This window comes from Danio rerio, chromosome 4 (assembly GCF_049306965.1).
Source record: "Danio rerio strain Tuebingen ecotype United States chromosome 4, GRCz12tu, whole genome shotgun sequence".
Classification (NCBI taxonomy): domain Eukaryota; kingdom Metazoa; phylum Chordata; class Actinopteri; order Cypriniformes; family Danionidae; genus Danio; species Danio rerio.
In genome coordinates, this window is record NC_133179.1 from 6,944,042 (window position 1) to 6,970,124 (window position 26,083).

The window sequence follows — 26,083 nt, forward strand, 5'->3', positions numbered from 1 at the left end:
GAGTCCTGATGATGCTTACTTTACCTGTGATCTGATCAACCAAAGTGCATGTTGATACCTGGTGTAAACCACACCAACTCTTTGAACATAACATCAGAAGTTTGAAAGTTTGCAATGAGCAAGTCTCCGCACTTCATTGTGCCTTATTTTCCAATTCTAAATGATGCATTTATCGATTAGTTATGGTTTTTCCGGATGCATGAGTGAGTTATAAGTACCCTCGCCAAGTCATTATCAGCAGGACTGCGTGGAGGAGATTTTAAATTGTGGGAGATTTCACGCCCATCCAAGCGGTGATTGTGATTGTGTGGCTTTAGCGGTCTGCTAATGGCTTCAGCACAACAATTAACAGGAGGAAATGTTTATCTGCGACCCGATCAATACCGTCTCACCGTCCTCTGATGAATAAAAAGACAAAGTCAAAGAAGTCATTCAATACATGGTGGAGGTCAAGAGAGTGGCGCTTCCCAGAGCACATGGATGGAGACATTTAATGGTTTTTCCAATACGAACATGAAAAGCAGGGAAGGTGGGGGATTGTAATCAACTCCACTTTGCATACTAAAAGGACAGTTATGGGAATAAAGGATAGTTTACCCAATCATGTCATTATTCATTCATCCTTGTGTTATTTCAAACATTGCATTCTTTTTCTAGTGAAGCTGCAATTTTCTATTCAGTTCAATGTTTATCTCTGTAGCACTTTTACAATGTAGGTTGTGTCAAAGCAGTGGAAAATAGACTATAGTAAATTGAAACTGTCAGTCCTGTTTTCAGAGTTGAAGTTCAGTCTAGTGTGGCTTAATTTTCACTGCTGAAAGTCCAAACACTGATGAGCAAATCCATTGATGTTTAGCTCCACAAATCCCAAACCAAGCAAGCCAGTGGTGACTGGCAAGGAACAACTGCACCAATTGATGAAAGTGAAGGAAAAAAAACCTTGTAGGAAACCAGGCTCTGGTTTTTGTGATATTCTAGGACATTTATTGTAAGTATAATGAAGCTGGTGATATAATGCAACAAAAATGACAAAGAAAAATCAAACAAATTAATGGATACGATTCAAATGAATCATTTACAGTGTTTTGGGAACACATTAAATGAATCTGTCTGCTTTGTTTAAGAACTGGGCTAATATTCTGTATTTTCTACCCCCAAAAAAGGCCTCAGAAGTCTAAACTGTCTGACAAGCACTTCAAATGACCTCTAGTTCAGGTTTTCTGAAGCCATCTTATACTTTAAGTCTAATAAAAAGCAGCAAACCAATCAACAAACAAATCAGCTTTACTAAAACGGGCCTAAATCATTGATTCAGATCAAATGATCCAAACACAATAGAGAAAACACTCGGCAAAAGTGCTAAAATCTGATCTGAATAACTTACATTTCCAAAACCGCAAGTCTGTTATATCTCAGTCATCTTTTAAGTTCAATTTAAATGGGAGAGTGACAATGAAATAACAGGTTAATGATGACAGAACTTTCGCATTCTGGCTAAACTATTCTTATAATATTTCCAGCTGAATTATTTTGTCCTGCCATACTCCGAAAACATTCCTTATTAGTGCCAACACCGCATTATAAAGTTATTACTGATATTCGCCCCTTGTGTGGAAAAAAAAAAACTCCCAGAATGCAGCACAAAGGCATATTAGGTCCTTTCCAGATTCAACAAAAGCAAAGCAACCACCGAAGTTTCGCCGGACGGCTGGAAGCAGCTTGCTTTGCTTTTCTTCATCCTATAAGTTTTGTTGCCGTGCAGAAGAAATGCAGGCTGCCATCCATTAATGCACACATTGTATAAACAGCACAATGCATCACATTCCTCAGAGCTAGGAGCTCAAGGAGAACCCGGGCTGGAGCGTAAATAACAAGGCACTCAGGAACATATTTGATGTTGATATCTATCTCTAAGGACTGGGAGGGGGAGGTGGAGGGGAGAACAGAAAGAAACAAACTTGCACATTCAGTACAATGAAGCGCACACGGCAGACACGCACACAAACACATGATTGCGAATCCTTATGAAAATACCATTCTGCCCAAATGGATCAGCCGTAATTGGTTTCAGATAGCGAGGTCGAGGGGGAAAGGCGATACCGGTCACTATTATACAAAAACGGAGGAGAGAAGAGCGAATGTTTACACAGGCGTTCCTCGGCTACGTTAATAGCCGTGCCGAGATCAGCGGAGAGAAAAAGAGACAGGCGAAAGAAACATATGTCAACTCTCTCACCCCCTTTCACCAGGCAGTCTGTGTTTAGACTTAACGCAGGGGTAATGAGGAATACATTGCAACGTTCCCAGCGCTAAAACAAGCATGAAAAGCATTAGCAGCCAGTCGCAGCTTGGCACATCATTACAAACACATCTTCGCTCCTCAAGCTTTTTAAAGCCAATGAGGCTTTCGTGTAGTACAAGACAACGCAAGCCTTACAGTGAGGAAAAACTAGCTAAAAGAAGCTGATTGGTTGGAGAATTATTTTAATATTTGATGAAAATGCGTCACACTTAGTATAAGATACGTTTTAATCGATCTGATCACAAATGGACAAGTGTGAATGTGAATAGTGTGTGAAATGTTTTGAGCTTGTCCACATTCGACAACATTCAGAGGTGGTTGAAAACACGTTCAACCGGATTGCTTTTCAAATGCACTTGAACAGCTGCTAAACACATATTTGGTACATATAAATATAATGCGATTTTTCTATGGCTGCTTAACTCTCAACAAACAGCAGCTTGCATCATGCCGTGCTTGTGTTTTTCGTAAGGCACAGCTTTGTGAATGTTTTATTTCATGTTTAAGTCTTTAGTGTGCATTTTGTTCCCTTTTCAACGCAAGGACGTGATTTAAGTCTCAAAACTTTGGATATTGGTGTTTCGTATGATCGGTCCTTTGCGTCATCAATACTCGATCCTTATATATAGCATAATTATTTCATTCAAAGATACTTAATCACTTTCAGTGCTCCAAAATACTTAAATTAAGTGAATTAAATGAGCACAACAGCACATAAACATGTAAAAATTAAAAACAATAAAATGTGTGGGCCTACAAGGAGTTGATTGGAAACAAAACAAATTAATATCTATAATTGCATTAGTCAGTGCATAAAGTAGCACAATCAAAGTGTTTTTAACTGATCTGATGCTTTTAATTATATGTATTTTTTGTGTATAATATGAAAATTGTGCAAAATTTGGCAGTATTACCCACCCACAGACACTTTCCCATCAGAAAAGCAGTTGAAAGTGGTAAAATATGGACGCAATAGACTTTTAAAATGCGTACAAATAAACAGCATATTTTTTGTGACACTGTACAGCAGGGGTGTCCAAAAATTGGTCCTGGAGGGCCGGTGTCCTACATATTTTGGTTCCAACCACAATTAAACACACCTGAACCAGCTAATCAAGCTCTTACTAGATATACTAGAAACTTCCAGGTAGGTGTGTTGAAGGGAGTGAGCGCTAAACTATGCAGGACACCGGCCCTCCAGGCCTGAGTTTAGACATCCTTGCTGTACAGCAATAATGACAATTTTTAAATTACTCTAAGGGTATGTTTAGGGTTGGAGTAGCAATAAACTTTAATAAACATTGATGTAATGGCTCTATTATGCAAAAATCACTTTAATAAAGGGTTTAACACAGTTGTGTGGCAACAGTGTGTGAATATAACCAGCTTCTAATGGTAAAAATGTATTAATTGTATATTTTATACTCACACTTGCTGTAAGCAGTCTGCAGAAAGACTTTGATTGACGTTCTCCATTTGTACGTGTCATCAGAGGCGGAAAGCTCCGCCCCCCAGTGACGATATCTCCCTTCTTTTGCATAGGACTGTAGTAATGTTTTTGAAAGTGCCACTAGGCTGACACACAGGCATTTGTAGCTCCGCCCTATTTTTAAAAGACTACAATCTCATTTGCATTTAAAGGACAGTCACCAAAATGACAATTAGGATCACAGCCTTTAAGTGGAAAGAGTTGCAGACCATTATTTGTGCGATAATTTAGGCTGAAACCTCACATACACACTCTAGAGACATCAGTCACTTACTTTAGATCATGTTAAAAGAGCCTAATAGGCCCCCCTTTTAACAAATAATCCAAATTATTCTTGTTAACGTCCGGCCAGAGCTGTATCCCTTTTAGCAACACCCACATTATCAGGGTGTTTTGGGTGAACCATTATTTTTGAAGACATAAAAACATATCCAGATTAGAATTCAGCACGCATTTCATAGGAAGTTTTGTGCACCGGAGGATCTCCAGTCCTCCTGTTGCAGAGGGCACACGTCAACTCTATGGAGAACACGCACAACAACACAAGAGATAGAGCGAGAGAGCACAACCCTTATCAATCCGACAGGAGTCTGCTGCCCACGGAAAACAAAGGACAAACAGTTTAAGCTGAACAAACAAACAGAGCTGATTGGCCGGTGGTCTGCGAGGCCTGTGCAAAGATAGGGCCCCCACTCTCGACGGCAAAATATTGACACCATATCTGTTATGTAAGTGTGTTTAGGACATAGGGGTCTGATGAGGGGCCAGGCCACTCATGAATAGAAAGCGTCGCTCCAGGCACGGATTTCATAAACAAGACGTGCGCTGAGGACATAACAGGCCTGCGGCGTGTCTCCATGTTGAGCGCCACATGCACGTCAGTGTGAATGACAGATGAGCATGTTAAAGGTCTGTTTGGACACACAACGGCAGTGGGTCAGTCTGTGGACAGTGTTCCAACCTCTGTTGTGAGGAAAGTTGACTGACACAAGGGTGGAACAGAGCTGCTTTTAAATCAAAGGTCATCCATGGCTGTGATCTGTGTTAGTGCAGCAGTTGCCAGTGAGAAAGGGCTTATCAGGGAGTCTGGATGGCCTCCGAACAACTGAATTTGGTGGATATACATGGAGTTAAATTAAAATAAAATAAATACATAAAGAATGATCCTTTATTATAGTGACTCCCCTCAGACAGCAGGTATGGTAAGGATACAGAATGTGATTAGGATATACACACACACCATCATATTCACACAAGTTAAAGATAACTATGTCTAAGTGATTCAACTAAATTGACAAATTATTATTATTATTGATGATGTAAATTATTGTTATTAGACTAAAAGACAAATTTATTAAATGCAGTAATTGTCAAAAAAATAACAAGCTCCATTTATAATTAGGCCAAAATAAAAATGATTTTATATGATTATTTTAGTCATTTTTTAGACATGATAGTGAAAACTGTCACTGAAATTGATAATACTAAAATAATAAAAAGGGGTGGCATGGTGGCTCAGTGGTTCGCAATGTCGCCTCACAGCAAGAAGGTCTCTGGTTTGAGCCTCGTCTAGGCCAGCTGGCATTTCCGTGTGGCGTTTGCATGTTTTCTCCGTGTTGACGTGGTGCTCCAGTTTCCCCCCCAGTCCAAAGACATGCGCTATAGCTGAACTGAAAAAACTAGAAGGGCATCCGCTGCATAAAACATAGAATAGTTGTTGGTTCATTCCACTGTGTCGACCTCTGAAATAGAGACTAAGCAAAATGAATAAAAATAAGAAGAAGAAAATCAAGAATTTAATCATATCTGATGTATTTTAGAGCAGGGGTTGCCAAATTTTTTTGACCCACAAAATAACAATGTCAGTGACTTGCGACCCCCATTTTTCCCCCATGACCCCAAGAAGGTTATCAATAAAAACATGTTGCTATAGGCCCATATAATGATGAGCATAACGCCAAGTCTAAGTCTAATAAACATATCATTTTTTTATAATCATTTATTAATTTAATTTAATATTAACCTCAAACATATGACTTTTAATGTATTCGAGTACCATAGAGGTTGTCAGAAAGTTTAACCTGGCCCTATAAAATCAATCTGCTGCAGCTGATGCTATTGCTGTGTGGTTAATCTAAACACCCCAGGCATCGCAATCCAATGGAAAAACTATTGAAAGGCTGATAGATTTTTATTTGTATGTTTGTATGTTTTTTTTTTTATTGTAACTAATAACTATCCTCTGTGGGTTATGGATACAATATAGTAATTTTAATAGTTTAATTCAATTTATTTGAGTTTTGAAAATCACCAAGCGACCCCTGGTCATTGTACTAAGACTCCCCACTGTTTTAGAGGATGATGATAGGTGTTTATAAGAACGATAAGAGTAATGTGAAGAATACCAAAACTAAAGTGCGACCAGTAAGAATTAAAATGTGCCAACACATCATTTGAATGCCTGTAGACTGACAAATGTAATCAATTTTCCATTCAATCTATCTCTAAACCCACTTATTAGTGCTTTTATTATGACTTTAAATGATAAGGATCTTCCAGTTTAAGTTGCTTGTGTTATACTTCAGCGTTGGTTCACCACTTTTCTCTTTTAACACAAGCAATAGTCCGCCAATGATCCATATGTGTGTGCATATAACAAATAAACGTCTCTGACTTGTGAGGTCTGAGTTTAGTTCTTTGAAAAGGACTCGAGTGGGGAAAACAGCCCAAGACACAACATGTCCAGTAAGGATGAGCTGTGTACGCTCAGCATCCATTCCAGCAGCCGACACAAATAAAAAATGAGCAGAGCGAGACCGCGAGAAGAAGAAAAGAGAGAGAGAGAGATCTCAGTTATTGTGGATACACACAGTGTTTTTCCTCAGCCAAACGCCATACTTCTCAGACAAGAGAAAAGGATGTGGGAATAATGAGTGTTTTTATGTATGACTCAATAAATCAGCGGTGTGTGCAGCTCACGGGCCGGTCCGTGGAGACGCTCCTCAGCTGCAGGGCCAAGCGCGAGCTAACCGGCAGAACAATGGGCTTCTGTGAGCCGGGCTCTCTCTTTTTCTCCTTTCATTCCTTCTTCGGCTTTTTTTTTCTTTCCTCCGCGCTTCCCGTCGTTCCTCGCCTCACATCTCCCCGTCTTCCCCTCGCTCGCTTCTTGTTTATTGATTTTCTAGATTAAGGATCCCATGGAGAGAGATTGTAACACACAACCATAAAATTATTTTGGGGTGCGCTTATTTGCCTTCCCCTTGCATCTATTTGGCCTGTGTCTGTAGACAATTATGCTCTCCCGGCCCAGTCTCAGGTGCTAATAATGAAGGACAAATAGAATCGTATGTGTAAACTTCCCCTTCTGATGAAAATTTATATTAACTTTCTGCCACTGTAAACACAGGAGGCATAGCTCAGCCCTCCCTGGTGGATTCGAGATGAATTCGCTCATTTCTAGCCCAGAAAAGCCGGGCATTTACGACAGGGAGGGAGAGAGAAAACAGAGATCTGCTTCATTGTGTAACCTCATACTTATTTTTTCAAGTGCGAGGAGACAAAACATGAGTCTGTCCGGCCCATCAGGGTGTGTGTGCGTGTGCAGACAACAGTGATGTGTGCGTTTGTCCGTATGTGTGTGAGAGCGCATGGCCCTTGTAGGGGAAACGGTGCCAGCAATAACAGGCCAAACAGAGTCGGCTTCCACCGTTCACTGCAACCACAAACATTCATACGCTTCCCGCCTCCTGCAGACACGGTTATGGATGGTTCTCGCAAAATCCACGCCACACTTTTTTGCACCGGAGCACGTATAATAGTTTACAGTATCGCCAGCAACCTGTGGAGGGAATTAGACGGCAGGGGCCCCCACACTGAAAACAACATCTGTATCCCATAGAAATCCAGAACTGCAAAGGGTGTGAGGGAAAAACGAACAATTTCCACTCAAATTTGTTGCTTTTGCTAAGAGGAGCGTCGCTTTTGCTTATGCTTACACACATTTCCAACCATTTTTCTAAACTTTGGAGTATAAACATTTGTGGTGCGAACATGAACGATACTCGAAATCAGAAAGTTTGTTGAGGAGAATATTCAGGCCTCAATAATTCAGAGCTTTCTGCTTGCAAGATGAGATTACCTCTTGTACTTCTGATGTTTTATTTGCCTCAACAAATGCAATTTTATTTTGTCAAGTGTTTTTTACTATTAAAGTTGTTATAAAAATAAAAATAAATATTAAATGAAAGGGATAGTTCACCCAAAAATGAAATTTTACTTATTATTGTCTTTGCCTCCGAAGTGGTTCCAAACCTTTTTGACTCATAAGAAAAACAAACACCATCGGAGTCAATGATTACAGGTTTCCAGGTTGTGTTTGTGTTAAAAGAAACTCAGATTTGTTTGATTAGTGAAGTAAATGGTGACAAAACTTGTATGTTTTGGTGAACCATCCCTTTAAATCCTTAAATGCTCTGGCACCACCTGTCTATAATCCTGGTAGGTCACTAAGGTACTCTGATCAGTTTACTCTCTCTGTCCCTGTTTAAAGCCTGGATTTTACTCGACACCTCCGCTAGTTTGCTTGAGTTTGTGAATGTGATGTCATCGCAGTGTTGTGGAGCTTTGGGTGTGCGCGACATGATTTCGGCCGGCGGAGCGCACAAAATTTTCGGAGACTCAAGCAAACCGTTCACGCGGTGTCGCATTTCATTTGAGTTGAATAATAATCATTTTCAAGAGATTTTGTCTGAAACAGCACGACTGTACAGGCATCTTTATGATATGTCCATGCATGATAATAGCGATAACTAGATGGACAACAATTCTTGGCTACAAATTGCAACAGCAGTGAGGAAGGAACGTTTTTGTTAAAGTTTGGAACAACCTGAGGGATAAATCTGCTAAAGCCAAAACAGATTATTTAATTACAGAAATGTGCTTTTTCACCATTCATTTTGAATTTAAAATAATTTAATAGTTACAAAACTATAATTAAGGAACACATTGTTTCTTTGATAAGTGAAAAAAGAATATTTGAACCTGTTGGTTTACAATATAAAGTTTTGTTTTGCTCTTTATTGGTGATAATGGTTTACTCTTTCTATAATAAAATATATTTGTAGAGCAACCCATGTTCTGTTGTCAGTAATATTTTAATAAACTTTAATAGGTAAAACTGTCCAACATATGAACAAAAGCACGTGATGCATCAAAGTTTGATTTAAAAAATCTTGAATGGTCTCTAATCTTTAGAGTCATTAAAATAATTAATAAAAATACTAAAAATAATTAGTTTAAAAATCTTGAACGATACTAATGATAATAGATTAATGACGTACTTCTGGAAACTTCCTACTTCTATGGTTATCCGTCTGATTTTACGGTGGGTTCCTTTTGACAGCCCCCTGTCGTTTTTAAACAATATCACAAAGCCGAACGCGTCAAGTATAAAAGCCTCGTCCGTTTCGTGAGGTGCACACGCAGTCAGTGGAGGTATGCGATGCAGTGCCAGGCAAAAGTATAAACCAGGCTTAAGTGAAGTGGGGATCGGGCTTTTGCTGTTATCACCCCAAAACTCTAGAATAAGCTTCCACCCCACATTAGACATGCTCCAACTCTATCTGTTATTAAAAAGCTTCTGAAACTGCATCTTTGTTCTGTAGCATTTGAGCCTTTTTAATGTTGAGGGGTTTGTCTTATATTTTAATTGTTATGTATGGGATGAAGCACTTATTTTAATTAGTATTGATTGTGTTCAGCACTTTGGGCAACGTTGTGTTGTAAAAATGTGCTATAAAATTTAACTAGAAGTACTAACTAACTAACTAGAAGAACTAACTAAAAGAACTCAAAATCTACATTTACACCAAAATTAGCTCTAATCACTTATAATTAAGGGAAAAACTAAGCCAATAAACAAATTTTAGTGCCTAATGAATGGCAAAAGAAGGATGTAATGATAATTCACAATAAAAAATCAATAAAAACACAAAAAAGTAATGTAAAGGCATGAGATTATGCCTTATACAGGCTCTTTTAACTTGAGCCATCTAGAAAACCATGAAACAAGCACCCAGAATGCCTTGAATGAACACCAGAACGTGAAACCTGGTGTCATCTAATCTCCTGCGATTCACTTTTAAAGACGCTTAAACGTAGAGGTATCACAGATCAGTTGTGAAAGCTCCTCTATCTCTCTCTGGGAGCTCAGACGTTGTTCCTGCACATCTCTGTCTGGTTTCTTTACCTCTGAAATTCGATCTCTGCCTGCTTCTCAACGACCGGCTTTGGTAAAGCCCTTGCTTTCAACTGCTGTATATCATCTGGGTTTAGATAAGGTGACTCTGCAGGGTCTTTTATCTGGCTTCCTCACAGAGCCACAAGCGAGAACGGAGGCTGCTTTTCACTTACACCGTCAACACGTGCGGGCCGGCGGATGAAATAAAGGAAGAGTGAGCCGGCGAACGAGTCCCCACTTCCTTGATGCACTTGGCTTCTTTTCCAAGTGATTATGATCCATCTCTTTTTCGCAGTTCCACGCCACTGAGCGTCACACGGTTGGAGGAATACCTCTTTATAAATGTTGCATTCAGGGGCAAGAGAGAGAGAGAGAGAGAGAGAGAGCACACGCCACACTTCATTTATATTGAGGCCGGAGGAAAAAAGAAGGAAAAGAGTAGCACAGAGCTTTTGTCAGGGCAAGCGAAACGGACTTGTATGCCGTTTGGGCATAGCGTTTGTTGACAAGAACTTATTAAGAGGCTCAGGCTGAAGAGTACACAGCTAGAGGCAAAGTGTAGACTCTCTCGGCTGAAGGGGAAAGAGAGAGAGACGCCAATCTCTCAGTCTCATTGATAAAACAAGTGTTTGTGCAGAGTGTCGAAATGCAATACACACAAGTGCGATAAAAACAAACTAAGCGAGTATCATGCAGATGCACGGTTTTGGATTGATGCAAGTGGTAACATTAACATTATGAGTGAATGAGATGATGGTGTCATCTATTTAAGTTAACTAAAAATAAACTTTCATTGCCAACATGAGCACTTTTGTAATTAATTAACCCTGACTAAATGTAATTGTGAAATATATATATATATGTTATAAAAAAGTAATTCGAAATAAACATATATATATATATGTATATTGCATTAGGGTAATAGAAATAATTTCACTCATATCAGTGGATATTGATAATCGTCACAGTAAATTTTGATTTTCAAGTTTAAAAGCTGACTTTACTCTAAACTGTTATTAGTTCATTTAGAATTCTCTTTTATTGTGAAAACATGACAAATCTGAGGTACAACAATTATAACTTGCATGTTGCTAGCATGAATGTAGGATGGATTAGCATGTTTCTAGTATGATGAGTATATTATTAGTATGTTTCTAGTATGGATCGGTATATTGTTACAATGAGTTGGTATGTCCAATCCAATGTAAAGTCAATGGCAGATTTTTACAATAGAAGTCTATGGGACAGTTGCTAAGGTGCCTTAAGTGCTTGATAGGGTGTGGCTAGTAAGTTCATCAGTGATTGGCAGATTGGTAGTCAGAGTTAAATGAGCCCAATCTTAAGTCTGTATGACAGTCTGGTGGAAAGTTATCAGGTCACAAAGTTTCATCTAATGTTAAGCCAATGAGACTTCTCAGAATTTTCCAGGTCAGTTTTCGGAAAACTCTATGTCGGAGCAGTTTTTAAAAGATACAACAACCTGAGTCAGAGCAGTTTGAAGGTTTGGAGTAAGTTTGGTGTTTGTAGTATGATTGGTCTAGGAGGTAGACTCTCAGAAGAAGTCGGAAGAGGAATATTAAGCCTATGTAGTATAATTGTTCAGCTAAGTCCCTTTATTTATCAGGAGTCGCCACAGCAAAATGACCCGCCAACTTATCCAGCATATGTTTTAGCCATCATCACTCATCACTGGGAAACACCCATACACTCTCATTCACAAACATACACAACAGCCAATTTAGCTTACCCAATTCACCTACAGCACATGTCTTTGGACTGTGGGGGAAACCAGAGCAACCAGATAAAACCCACGCCGACACGGGGCGAACATGCAAACTCCACACAGAAATGCCAACTGAGGATCAAACGAGTGACCTTCTTGCTGTGAGGCGATCGTGCTACCCACTGCGCCCCCGTGACGCCCGGCACATCGCAATAATTATTGTAATCATTTAATCCAGGTCCTTAAATTATGTAAAAAGCTTTCTCTTTTATTCCAAAAATGCAATACATTTTTAAGTAGGTGTATATTTAGGTATTATAATAACTCTGATGCTATTATAATTGTAACAATCCAAGTAATTCCATCCTTATCTGGGTAATAGTGCATGTAAATATATCACCTAGTAGTCTCCCTCCTGGCAGCACTCTAAAAGTCAATAGTATTTGTCTGAGCTTATGTGTGTGTGGTCTAAGACAAGCTCTTGTGTTTCCCACAAGGTTGACTGGCCCCTTTGTGACCTTCAGTGTAAAGCCCAAACCCTGATTACCACTCAACTAACCACAGACGGCATGTTGTGGAACAATATGTGGTTCTCCTCCAGCTGAAGGAAGCTTAAAAACTGTCCTCAGACTTTATCGCTTTTCAATAGCGCAGGAAAAATGATCCCCGCCAAATGGAACCAGGTTACAAGAGCACGAGCCACTCCAGGTGAAGACAAACTATTGTTTTCAGTCCATTTACCTGAGTGCTCAACTGTCATTAGTTTGCGGTGGGCAGCTAGTCCATTCAGCCTGGGTGATGGATCTTCCCAGCCCATCTCAATGAGCGTTCAGATCAGCGGAGTTAATAGCGTTACATCTAGTCGGCGGTGGGCCAATGCATCTCCGTCAATCCTCCCTGCTGACGGAGCGCTGGGGCCCCGGGCCCTCACAGCTATGTGTGCCAGCGATCTGCAGCGTTTGTCTTGTGAATATTCCAATTACAGTGCGTGCCTGACCTTTTGAGTGAGCTGAGCTGGGGTAGAGTTATCTTCCCTCCTGACACACGCCGCCTATCAGTCAACGTTTCAGCCAGAGAGACAGATCTGTTTAAGGGTTTCAGGCTGATTACGAAAAGCTATGGATTGTTACACACACAACCCTAGACGTGCGGTGATTAAGATGCATTCAATGTGCAGATAAACATACGCGTTCACTCAAACACGTCAGCACTGTGTATCCACACGCCATGTATCTGCTATAATCAGCTGGCTAACTGCCTGACTGCACTCGTTCCCGTAAACAAACCCTGTGACGGGCCTATATGCCATTTTGCAAGGTTTATTCCGCAAACCTAGCGTGAACAAAGTCATACTTTTGTAGGCCCCCCTGTTCCTGACATCTAATCTACATCTTTCATTGAATCAAGAATGGAAATGGCCAAGAAATGCCTCTTTTTCAATTTCATGCTGAGGTAGCTCAACTTAGTGGGCGTAATTTCTCCTAACAAGAAAATTCATCACAATGTCGTTCTCTTAGTTTGACCATGAGAACACCCCCCTGCCTTTTCTCCCTCTTGTTATGCTTTGATGAACATCCCTAAAGCATCATCGCTGCCTTAACAACACTTCTGATAATAACTAAACAATTACGTTGACTGTTAGAAGCACTACGAGCTACGCTAAATAGAAATCCATGCTTGGCACAAACAATAACTTGTGTACACAAAGTGAAGTATATCACACATAACCACGATGCTAATTGCTTTAGCAGCAATTGATTCTGCTCAAACAACCACAGTCAAACCGAGGCAAGCGTCCATTGTTGCCACACAACTGAGGAAATACCTAGCGGGCAAATTCATGCATCAAATAACTCCTGGTAAATACCTCCAGCAATAACAATCACATTTCAATTGAAATGAAGTAGCGTTGGAAGATTTGAGCGTGAAAGCAATATCAGCTTAGCGTCAAATCAAGCATGAAGCCTCACACACAACCTTAATTCATGTTTTGCATACGACGACGGCATTTGCTTATCGTGGCGTTCGCTCAATCCCTCTCATGCACAGTGTGCCACAATGTGGCTAACATTACTTTAGCTCATAATGGAGATGTTTAGACCGTACTGACAGTGACAAAAAATGGATATAACATCGATCCTACACTTAAAAGATAAAAAAAAAAGTCCCGGACGAGCCCCCAGAAATAACACCCACCGAGAAAGCCTGCAAGCCCAAGCTAAGTGACATGTGCATGCGTTTGAAAAGCCTCTTGTGTATTTGCGAACTGAGGCTGAGCTTATTTACAGCATTTGTTGAAAAGCCCTGAAGAGCTGCAAGCTGAGAGGGTCTCTTACATATGCATTTAGTGTCTGGGGGCAGTGAGCTATGAGCCAGGCCAGACGCCACTCATATGATCTCTCTCTCTCTCTCTCTCTCTCTCTCTCTCTCTCTCTTCCAGCATTATGGAATTCAAATATTCAAGTGGAAGAGTGGCAACATCTGACTACCTTGTGCATAGCAAATGGAGGGAGGAACGGGGAGAGGGAACGGCTCTGGCAACTCCTTAACCAGATTTACATCATTTTAATATTTGTTCCGGAAAACCTTCACATACAAACATCCCCAGGCAGGCGTTTCACAGGCTGATTTGTTACTATTCATGGATAAACCGGGGAGAAACTGTAATACTAGACATGCTTGTTAAATTCACAAGGCTCCAAAGCTGCCTTCTAGAAAATCCTGCCTCTTGGTTGTCAGCTTAAGACGCCGGGCATCTGCATATGTGAGCGTTTTAAGCTCTGTTAAATGGTTTGTGGTGTCATAGGCTGTCAGAGATACTGGGAGGATGAGGTTCAGGATGCTCCAGTTTCCTCACCCTGTTTTTATTGCTTTCCAGTTAAAGTTGACTCTGAATGCACCGTGCTCTTGGAGGCCTTTCCTTTGAATCACCTGCTTCGGAAGAGAATTGTAGTTTTCGGTTCAGCGGTTTGAGCGATGAACTACACTACCCATAAGCACCTGCTCCACAGTCTTAAACAAGTGATCTGATGACATAATCCACAGTTAAAGTACGCCACTCTAGTGGAGGCTTCTGCCCTGAGGGTTGATATAGATTTCAGCGCTGTTAATTTCCACAGGCAGACCGGTTAGGAAACATCACAAAAACCAGCAGGAAATGAGATGTGAAGTGGTCATTGATCTTGACCGGCTGACTGCTGGAGTTTTATTTACACACAAGAGGTTAAACGTAATTGCTAAACACAAGCGGCTGGTTTAGAGTCATGGCCTAATGGTTAGCCTCTGTGCTAACACATTGAGCAGTGGTGCACTGTGCAGGTCAGGGTGACTCAGAATGCAGGAAATCTCAAACAATTTCTCAATAAGACACTCGCCCTCATCCTTCTCGCGTTAAAAAAATCCAATAAAAATACCATGAACTATTAAGGTAAAATATTGACAATCTTGTTTAAATATGAATATAATAATGTTTGTAAACTTGCCAACTTTTTAAAGCAAACGAAAGCTGTATATGACAGCATTTTAGCTAACATGTTGCAACATACTCCATGCAGATCACTCAAATTTAAAATCAGTATTTCTCCGCTCTGCTTCAGTTGTGCCCTAAAATGAAAGTGTTGTGGGTACAAGTATGCAATATCATTTCACAGACTCATTGACTTTCCATTGGATCCAGAGATATGTTTATTGGGCAGTTATACAAATTCTAACCTCCAGCATAATCATGCTATTAAGCTTACTGAAATGCTGCTGACAATAGCTAAAAAATGCATTGCTTCAAAATGGAAAACAGTCATTGATGTACCAATTGGATGTCAGAAGTTTGCGACTGTACACCATCGGAGATCACGTAATCTTTGAGCGGAAAGGGTGAATTATTTCAAAAGATTTGGAATTCACTTTTGAATAATATTAAAACAGCACCACATGATTTGATTTGACGGTTTTTCTCTACTGGTTTATACTGAATCTTTAATTTATTTATTTGTATTTAACTTATTTACTTTTACATACTGTGTGTGTAGGTTTTACCTTAGCTTGTTTGCTGTCTAGTTTCGATGTTCTGTATTGTTAACTTTTTTAAAAGCAAAATAAAAATATATAATTCAAAAAAGCAATATCATTAGAGGTTCACAGAATAAAACCAAAACCAAACAATAAGTTTTATTCAACAAAAAAATTCATTCGTAAATCCAGAAAATCAAACAAATAAAAAAAAGTTTAAATAAAATAACATTGTATAGATTAAACAATTATATAAAGACAATTCATAAGCATGATTAAGTAGGGATGTCCAGATCTAATCACCTGATCACGCAGTTTCAGACTCGCGATCAGGATTCCTTATTTTTGAACACATCTATAGTTTTACGGTGGCGCAGAGTTAGACCTCTTTCTTGACTTCACACAAAAAACAGCAACGTGTGCAGCATGAGCATAACTATTGGTTAAATGCCTGCAAAGTAGAACATGGAAGCAGCTTGAAGCGGAAAGAGCGAGCATGTCACGAAGGTCTGGAGGTATTATTAAGTTGATGACGACAACATTGCCAGAGCAAACTGTAAGATATGTAAACTTGGGATTTCCTGCTGAGTATTTTAAATTGACGTGCGGTTTGTTTTTATATTAGATTTACAGTTGCACTTAAGTCGAATAGTGAAGAATTTGTGTTATTTATTACTTGATTGTTCAAGCTACCTCACAGAAGTGCTCTGTTTTTTGTTAATTGTTAAAATAAGGTGAATTAAATAAACAATAAGGAACACCCTGGATCTGTTTCTTTGCTTTATTCTTTTTGTATGAATATGTAGTATCGGATTGAGTTATAGTATCGGTAGATACTCAAAATCAAATGACTTGAGGGCAAAAAAACCTGATCGAAACATTCCTACTAGTAAGGTAAAATTACTATAACATTAAAAAAAACCTCCCATGTATCCTTAAAATGTCCAACGCTGAATATGTGTTTCACCTGTGTCTTTGACCTCTGTGTCTCTGGTCACCCAAGCATGAGTAATGTTCATAAGTGTTTGTTACCAGCAGATATAACACCCTGTCCCTTTCTCTCTCTCTCTCTATTCCCCCTCCTCGCTCGATCTCTCTTTCAAAGCCACGGCTTGACATTTCGCCTGGTCTCTGGAGAGGCCGATGGGAAATGGAGTTACTACTGGAGGCGCACTGTAAATTCCATACAGCCACATGTTATGCGGCCTAAACACAAATGACCAGTCGCAGGATGTGACGATAACAGAATAATGGCCAGTGTTGTCTGGGGACGCCGATCCGTCATGCTGAGGCTTATATCTTGCAGTGTCATCGCGAGATGCTGCGCGGCTCTATATGTCAAAGCTGCAACTGTAAAAGTCATCGCCAATGCATTTGATGGAGTTTCTAGTGCAAATCTTTATGATATGTGGCTCTGGTGAATGGTACATGCAGGAGTGTGTGGGATTTACACCCTGCAGTGATGAAGCTAATAAGTGTCTTTATGCTAGAGTGTAAATAGGATGTGTTTGGCAATTAAGTTTGCGACCATATTCTATAACAAGGTTTGTATGAAAAGCCAAGGTTTTGCAAATGTCTCTAAACATGTCAAGAGGTAAAACCTGGAATTAGTTCATCTTTAAATTTAAGAAAGTGTGGGGGAAAATGGAGTAGTACTGGTATCTTGCAGTCTTGTCGTGAGATGCAACAGCACTGGCTCTATATATCAATGCTAGAAGTGTTATTTTCTAAAATATATGTCTCCGGTGAAACTGTGTGTGGTGTTTACATACTGTAATGGAGAAGTAAAGTGGAGATAAAGTTAATGAGCTTCTTTATAACATTAAAAATGAACAGTGCTGCCAAATTCCATCCATTAGAAGCTAATTATGGACAGTCCATAATAAATAAATAACTTATGAGCAGCCAAATATCTCTTAAAATGTTATTTTAATGAAATTAAAAGTGTAAAAGCTGTTGTAGATTTGCTTCATTTATAAATGTAGGGAAACTTCAGAAAAAAAAAAACAGAAAATAGGAAAAATCACATGGAAAAGAGGAGTTACATCTTGAAGTCATCGTGAGATGCAAAGCTGTAACTGTAGAAGTCCTCGAGAATGGAATTTATTTAGTTTGTAATGAGATTTTTATTAAGTGTAGCTCTGGTGAAACAGTATATGTGTGTTATTTACACACTGTATTTAAGAGTCTCATACTGTTGTGATAACGCCTCTTTATGTAAATTAAGTGTAATATTGATTCTTTTCATGGACATGCAACAATAGTGCCGCCATATTTCTTCCATTATAAGGTTCATATGGGCAGCCAAATATCTGTAATATTATTGAAACACATTTCAAAGCTTAAAATTGTAAAACAAAACTGCAAGAAAATATAAATAAATGGGAAATGACCGATGGAAAAATCAGAGAAAGATGCCGCGCAGCTCAATATGTTTAAACTGGAGCAGTAAAAGTCTCAGATATTGCATTTTATTTAGTTCCTATTGCCCGATCGTTATGAAATGTGTCTCTTGTGAAACTGAAAGTGTGTGTTATTTACAAACTGTAGTGTATAAGTCTCAGGCCGGTGCGGTAAAGCTACAGATAAAGCTTCTTTGTGTAAATGATGTTTACTATTGATTCTTCTTATAAACATAAAAAGTAGTGCCACCATATTTCTTCAACTACAGAATTTTTACGGACAGACAAATGTTGGGGGATATTTCAGAGCTCAAAAAAGTGCAAAACCTCAATTTAGTTTATTTTTAAGTCTAAGAAACTGAAGAAAAAATAAATAAATTTATCAATGTAAAAGAAGTCAGAGATAGATGCTGCACAACTCAATATGTCAAAACATGAGTAATAAAAGTCACCGATAATGCAGTTTATTTAGTTCCTAATGCCTGATCTCTATAAAACATGTCTCTGCTGAAACAGTAAGTGTATGTGTGTGTGTGTGTGTGTATGTGTGTGTGTGTGTGTGTGTTATTTACACACTGTAGTGGAGGAGTCTCAGGCCGGTGTGATAAAGCTAATGAGCTTCTTTGTGCTGGAGTGTAAATGAGACAGTCACCTCGCTTTCGCTATCTGCGGCGGTAGAGACTCCAGGGGTGATTACTGCTTTAAATTATGCTCAAGGGCAAAGCGCTATTTGCATCAGAGGGGCTTTTATTTGGCTGATGAGCGGCGAAAAAAGCGTCATCGCCCTGCCTGAAGACGTTGCACTCGCTGCAGCTCCCGGTGGACGGCGGGGGGAGACGAAAGCCAGACTGGATGTGTTTGTGCGGCGTCTCGGCGTTACTTTGTTACTTTCCCCCTTGCTGAATGACAGTCAATGGACCCCTAGAGACGCCTCTCCTCCCCACCTCCATGTGCGTGTGCGTTAATGTGTTTGTGGGGTGATGATGGAGTCAGACTCATTGAATATCAATTAGCATGCTGCTTTTTTGGCTTCTGTGTATGGTCTGTTTTCCAGGTGTAAGCGTTGTGAAAGAAATAAGTCTTACTGAGGTGATTCGTTTTCAGCGATTCCCCCCCTCCCTCCTTTCCTACTACCTCCAATTTCATTTGCTCGTACACCTGGAGAAGACGAGGAAAATATGGCTGACACTGGCTGTCAGGAGTCTCATCTTAAATTCTCCTCAAGCTAAAATGTCGGGTTAATTGCTGTCATTTTTACACCGGGCCAGCGACTTACACACCGCTTCCTGTAACAATCCCTGTTAGCAGGGGGAAAAATTATATTTATGTATAAAATCAACATCGTCCTGTGCATCTGGACATGACTTTGTGTATTAATATTAAAGTTTGGCTTATAAAATAAATGTAGAAGTGATCAAATTTGACAGAAAGACAAAAAAACATTGAATTCTGACAAATAAATGAAGGAGAAATGAATGTTGAAAACGCTCCCACTGGAGCTTCCCTTAAAGAGAGGAAGTTCATTTAGCAGAGTATGGCTAACTACATTAGAAATCCGTACAATCTTATTAAAGCTAAACTGTCATCTAGAGGCTCCATCATGTTATATTACATCACATCTGCATTTACAGATCAATGCAAACCTACTTGTTTACATGCGCCGTTATCAATACAATAACATTAAATGCTCGTTTAACAACAGCTTCAAAATCAATAGAGTTCATGTCTTTAGCAATAATTCTTCTCAGATACATATCTACCATAATAAGGTCCTTATGGAGAGGTAATGCTTTACAAATGTCTCTGAGAAGGTTGGGAGATATGTATAATGCTCTAAACCTTTAGTTAGGACGGGAGTTTCTTCTTAAGGAAGTATTATTTGTATAGGAACTTCATATAAAGGATTCTGAATCTTTGTGCATGCTTACGGAGATTTTTGGCTTTTTATTGTGTTTATTTTGTGATCATTCTGCCTATGTTAATGCAAACAGCATATTGTATATTTATTGAAATTTAACATATGTGTAACTTCACATATCTTCCATAATAATGTCCTTATGAGGAGGTGATGTTTTGCAAGTGTCTCTGAGAATGTTGGGAGACATTATAATGCTCTAAACTTTTATTTAGGAAGGGAATCTCATATTAAGGGATTATTATATGCATAGGGACTTCATATTAAGGATTCTGAATCCTTGTGTATCCTAGAGATGTTAGCCTTTTTCATTTTATACATTTATTTTTTGTTCTCATTCCTGTGTTAATGCAAACAGCGTATTGTATATTTATTGAAAGTATTTATTTATTTAAAAGTATATATATCTTTACATATCTTCCATGATAAGGTCCTTATGGAGAGGTAATGTTTTGTAAATGTCTCTGAGAATGCTGTAATCATTCTGCCTATATTAATGCAAACAGCATATTGTATATTTATCGAAATTTAACATATGTGTAACTTAACATATGTTCCATAATAATGTCCTTATGAGGAGGTAATGTTTTGAAAATGTCTCTGAGAATTTTGGGAATATTCTCATGCTCTAAACATTAATTTCGTCCATTAATAAGCTAAGGAATCAGAATCTTTGGGCGTGTTCCTTTTATTTATTTATTTATTTATTTATTATTATTATTATTTTATTTATTCATTTATTTATTTATTGTATGTGATCATTCCTATGTTAATGCAAACAACATATTTACTTACAAATCTTCTATACCAAGTTCTTTATGAAGATCTAATGGTTTGCAGGTGTCTTTGAAAGTGTTGGGAGACTATATAATGCTCTAAACCCTGATTTAGTTAATTAATAATTTAAATAATCTGAATCCTTGTGCATCCTTATGGAGAGTTTTGCCTTTTTGTTTTATTTACTTTGTGATCATTCTGCCAATGTTAATGCAAACAGCATATTGAATTTTAAAATATAAAAAATATATATAAATTTAAAGTATATATACCTTCAAATATCTTCCATAATAATGTCCTTATGGAGAGGTGATGTTTTGCAAGTGTCTCTGAGAATGTTGGGAGACAATATAATGCTCTATACATTAATTTAGTTCCTTAATAATTTAATCTGGTAAGACTTTACAATAAGTTTGTATTAGCTAATGTTAGGTGATGCATTTACTAACATGAACAAACAATAAATAATGCATTGATTACAGTATTTGTTCATGTTAGTAAAGCATGAAATTGGATGTTAACAATCCATTAGTAAATGTGGAACTATGATTAAATGTTTTACAAGTATTGTTCATTATTAGTTCATGTTAGTACATACATTAATTAACACAACCTTAAAGTAAAGTATGACCTTTAATCTGAATTCTTGTGCATCATTATGGAGATTCTAGCCTTTTTGACTTTATGGAGATTTTTTTGTGATCATTTTGCAAATATAAATGTAAACAACATGCATTTTGGCATACAAAAGTAAAATTTTTATTCAAATGTTATTGTTTCACGAATTAACTTCCATTAATTGTTTTATAAATTGTTTAAAATGTCAGTATCTCAATACCGCCATTGAATTCCACTTGTATTTAAGCAAAAATGAGTATATTTTTAGTTAACAGGCTTTTATTTTGTTGCCAAAGCTTCAAAATTGCCATTTTTAAAAATGAAAGAACAATTTTCAGTACTTTGAGACAGTATATTATTTAGCTTAGCCTGTAGACCTAAAAAAATGTACAAACTGTAAATTTAAAAGCTTATTATCCATAAAATTTATGATTTTACCAACATGACTGATGCTGGTAAAGGAAAATGTGTCAATTAGCAATATACAGTGCATTTAAACATTAAAACATGATACTATTATTATGGTTTTATAGCAACATTTAGTCCCCTGCTCTAAAAAAACTGCACAATTGGTAAAATAAAACAAATAAATCACAATGCAGTTTTCTAAATTCTCTGTGTTTAATAATGCACAGACATGCTAGTTAACAAACTAGTACAATTACGATTATTTTCAGAGTCCTGTAAGCCTGAAAGCCAGAAATCCAGGTGGTTATTAGGCATTTGTGCAGGAATTCTCTTGACTGTGCCGTGTGTGCATGCGCAAGAGTGTGTATTGTGCAGAAAGTGTGTGAAGTTAACAGCACCTGGCCTCTCTTTAAAAAGCCTCCGGAGGCCTGTTAGCTGGTCCACTCATTTCAACGTGTCTGTCTGCGTCTCTGGAAGTGAAACACTGTCAGTCTCTCCACTGTCTGTATGGCACTTATCTCTGTCTCTTCACTCTTTCTGCTTACACTGCCCTTTTCTTACACTCTTACTGCGGATTATCTACACGCAGATAACACCAAGCGATATGCAGCTGTACATGAGTGATGCTACTAACAATTATTTTCCAGTAACAATGGCATTGATAAAAATAAGAATGTGACGTTAACTTGACAAAAACACATGCATTTGTTATAATAATAATAATAAAATTTAATAATAATAATAATATTATTATTATTATTATTTTTTTTTTTATCAATAGTAGTAGTAGTAGTAATTTATTTATTAAGGAATGTAGAATTGCTTATTTATTTGTTTATTTACTTTATAAGTAATTTAAACAATAATTATTAATAAATATAGTAAATAATACTACTACTAATAATAATAATAATACAAATTAGTAAATAAATAATGATAATTATATTGTTATTATGATTTTTTATTAAAAGTAGTGGTAATTTATTTATTAATAAAGGTATTTCTTATTTATTTGTTTATTTAATTAAAAAATCATTTAAACTAACAATACTTACTATTAAATATAGTAACATATTAACAATGATCATAATACTATCATTATTATTATTATTATTATTATATTATTGTTATTATTATTATTATTATTATTATTATTAATAATAAAAACTAAATAAATACTTATTATAATTGTTAGTAATATTATTTTTATATTAATAGTAGTAGTTGTAATTTATTTATCAATAGAAGTGTTATTGTTTATTTATTTTATAAGTAATTTAAATTAACATTAATTGTTATTAAATATAGAAATACATTAATTTAAAAAAAATAATAATAATAATTTTCCTAGTGACTGGAAGGGCATCCGCTGTGTCAAACATATGCTGGATAAGTTGGTGGTTCATTCTGCTGTGGTGACCCCTGATTGTACTGTACTTGGGACAATGACAACTTGCAATGCTTTTTATTTTATATTAAATATATATACACATTCAAAATATAAGGAAGTTTGTAATGTTTATAAATTTTCATAATAATTGTGCTTTTATTTTAACATTTCTAATTATATTTGTTTACACCAATGACTATATGATTACAAAAATGAATCCTTGAACATGCATGAATAAATGAAAAAAAAAAATATTTTAATACATATTTTTAATATAAAACAATTCTGTATTTAAATTCTTTTTTATTATTATTTATTATTATTAATAAATGTTTTATTATTTAATAATACATTTTATTATGTTTAAAATAAATTGTAATAATAATTATAATATTAATAGTTATAATGATATTAGACTAATATTATTAATAATAATAATAATTTAAAAATAATAATAATAATAACAATAATAATACTATATTTCAATTTGTTTAAACTATTGTATGATTACAAAAGCAAATCCATGAATATGTATAAATATATGGAAAACAGGTATTTAAAATTTTAATTCTGTATTTGAACATTTTAAAATGTTTAAAATAAATATAATAATAATAATAATAATAATAATAATAATAATAATAATAATAATAATAATAATAATAATAATATCATAAACCAACATGAACAATCAAAACGTGCTCTGGCTCAAGTTGACAGAAACACTTTTAAAGACACAAACAGATCTCCATTTCACACACATATACACACACACAGCCAGTGAAGAGTGCAGGTTAAAACAGGAGTCAGTAATGAGAAAGCGGGAGGGGTTTGACCTCAATCAGACGCGTGTGAGAGAGAAGTGATGATGAATGGAGGAGATGGGGGTGAGCCTGTAATCACCAGCTGGAGAGGGTGGATGATGGGGAGGGGAGGGGGTGCGTTTGTACGCTGGGGCCACAAAGAGCCGCGGGACACACTTCAGTCTGCTGAACTGAGCCTGGTGCAAACACACAGGCCCACGGGCTGCTTTCAGCTGCTGCCAACCAGGACTGAGACGCTCAGTTACACATACACACATACACAATAAAAAGAGCTGGTGTTAGAGATAGAAACTTCACGATGATAAAAAAAAAAAAGTTTAATAAAAATATTATCAAATAAATGTTCAAATGATTAAAATCTGTTAAAATTATAATTTTTTTGCCTATTTGGAAATGAGAATTTTAGTGTAAAAATGTATATAGCAACCAAAAAATAAACATGTAAACGTTATAAAAGTTAAATATAAATTAAAACACTTGTATTAAAATGCATAATAAAAATAAAAAATGCATTAAAATGCAAAAAGAAAATAATATTCCTTATTAATTTCATTAAAATTATTACTTTAGAAATTCTTTATTTATGGTCTAAAATAATTAAGTATAAAATTTGCTATAAAATTTATATTTAAGAAAACAACTAAAAATTTAACTAAAAACTTACAAATAATTACAAATACTTAAAAATAATTTAAAGTACTCTACAAATAGACGTCAACAACAATTTTTAAATCAACAATTTTGGAATTGTTATGTCTACTTTTAAGTATTTTATGAGTGTAAACATTGATGTTGCATCAAAAAAAAAAAAACATGAAAATGTTAACAAATTACATATAATTTCAAATATTAGATGGCAAATTGCAAAATATAATGTCAATTTTAATTATAAATATGTTAAAAAACACATCAAACCTAAACATTTGTTATTACTTTGCCTTTATTTAAGTTGTGTAAACATTTGCAAGACACCTAAATAATACAAAAAGGCACAACAAATAAATATAAATATAATAACTGCACGAATATAAACTGAAAACCCAAAACAAAACACACAAAAACAATAATAATAAATAAAATCACGAATGGATGTAATCAAAGAATAAAACATTAAATAAATAATACATAAATAAAACCAGTCATCTTTAACAATATTTAGTTTAACTAATAAGTAATTCAGATATTTATAAACATTCACGACAACCAAAACAAAAAAAAAACTGCTTAAAACTGTTATGAAAATCCTTGAAAATAAAGCTAACGATGCCCGAGGAATCTGCAATCCTGTTTCCACACACACTCTCATAGAGTGACACACTTGTGAGTGAATAAGTGAACACACACATACACACACTCCACAGCGCCTGCAGACTCTCCGTGAGCTCAGCCTGACCTCTCATGCTGCTCTTTTGGAGAGCTGTCAAACCCATCATTCACTGTACCGCCATACACACACACACACACACACACATACATACTGTACATACAGCCCTCGCAAAGTCACAAACAATCAAGCACACAGTCCCTCCGCACATATAAATGAAAAGAAAAACACATGCATTGGCTTTTAAAGCGAATAAGCAGTGCAAGTGTGGGGAAATCAAATAAGGAGGCCCTCTAGTGGCCACAAACAACCGGCAAACCTCCGTGTTTCACACTCACAAACCACAACACTTGCATTGAACCACCACCACCACCAACATAAAACAAAATCAAATAACTCACTCCAAATAAAGTCACTCTAAACAACCCAAAAAGTACACAAAATGAAGTTTCACACCCAAAACAAACAAAGTAAACAATAAATAAGCAGCACAAAATGCCCTCAAAGCAATACAACTGTCCAGAGTCCTGTCTATAAAATGCACACAGCTGAAGGGTGTCAGTCAAAAAAAGCTGCCTGCTGAGCCTTGTGTGAATGCCAGCGATAGAGAGAGAGTGAGAGAGAGAGAGAGAAAGGGAGAGAGAGAGACGGAGCGCGGCGGATGACAA

At 36.8% G+C, this 26,083-nt stretch overlaps 1 protein-coding gene and 1 long non-coding RNA gene across 10 annotated transcripts in view; one reads left to right on the plus strand and one right to left on the minus strand.

Annotated features, from left to right (window-relative positions):
* The window catches only part of LOC141381570 (uncharacterized), a 70,943-nt gene extending 54,421 nt beyond the window's left edge, over positions 1-16,522 (plus strand). Inside the window, exon 3 of the long non-coding RNA XR_012401796.1 lies at positions 14,193-16,522. This is a non-coding gene — a long non-coding RNA (uncharacterized lncRNA). The remainder of the gene's footprint in view (positions 1-14,192) is intronic.
* The window catches only part of foxp2 (forkhead box P2), a 147,703-nt gene that overhangs the window by 50,553 nt on the left and 71,067 nt on the right, over positions 1-26,083 (minus strand).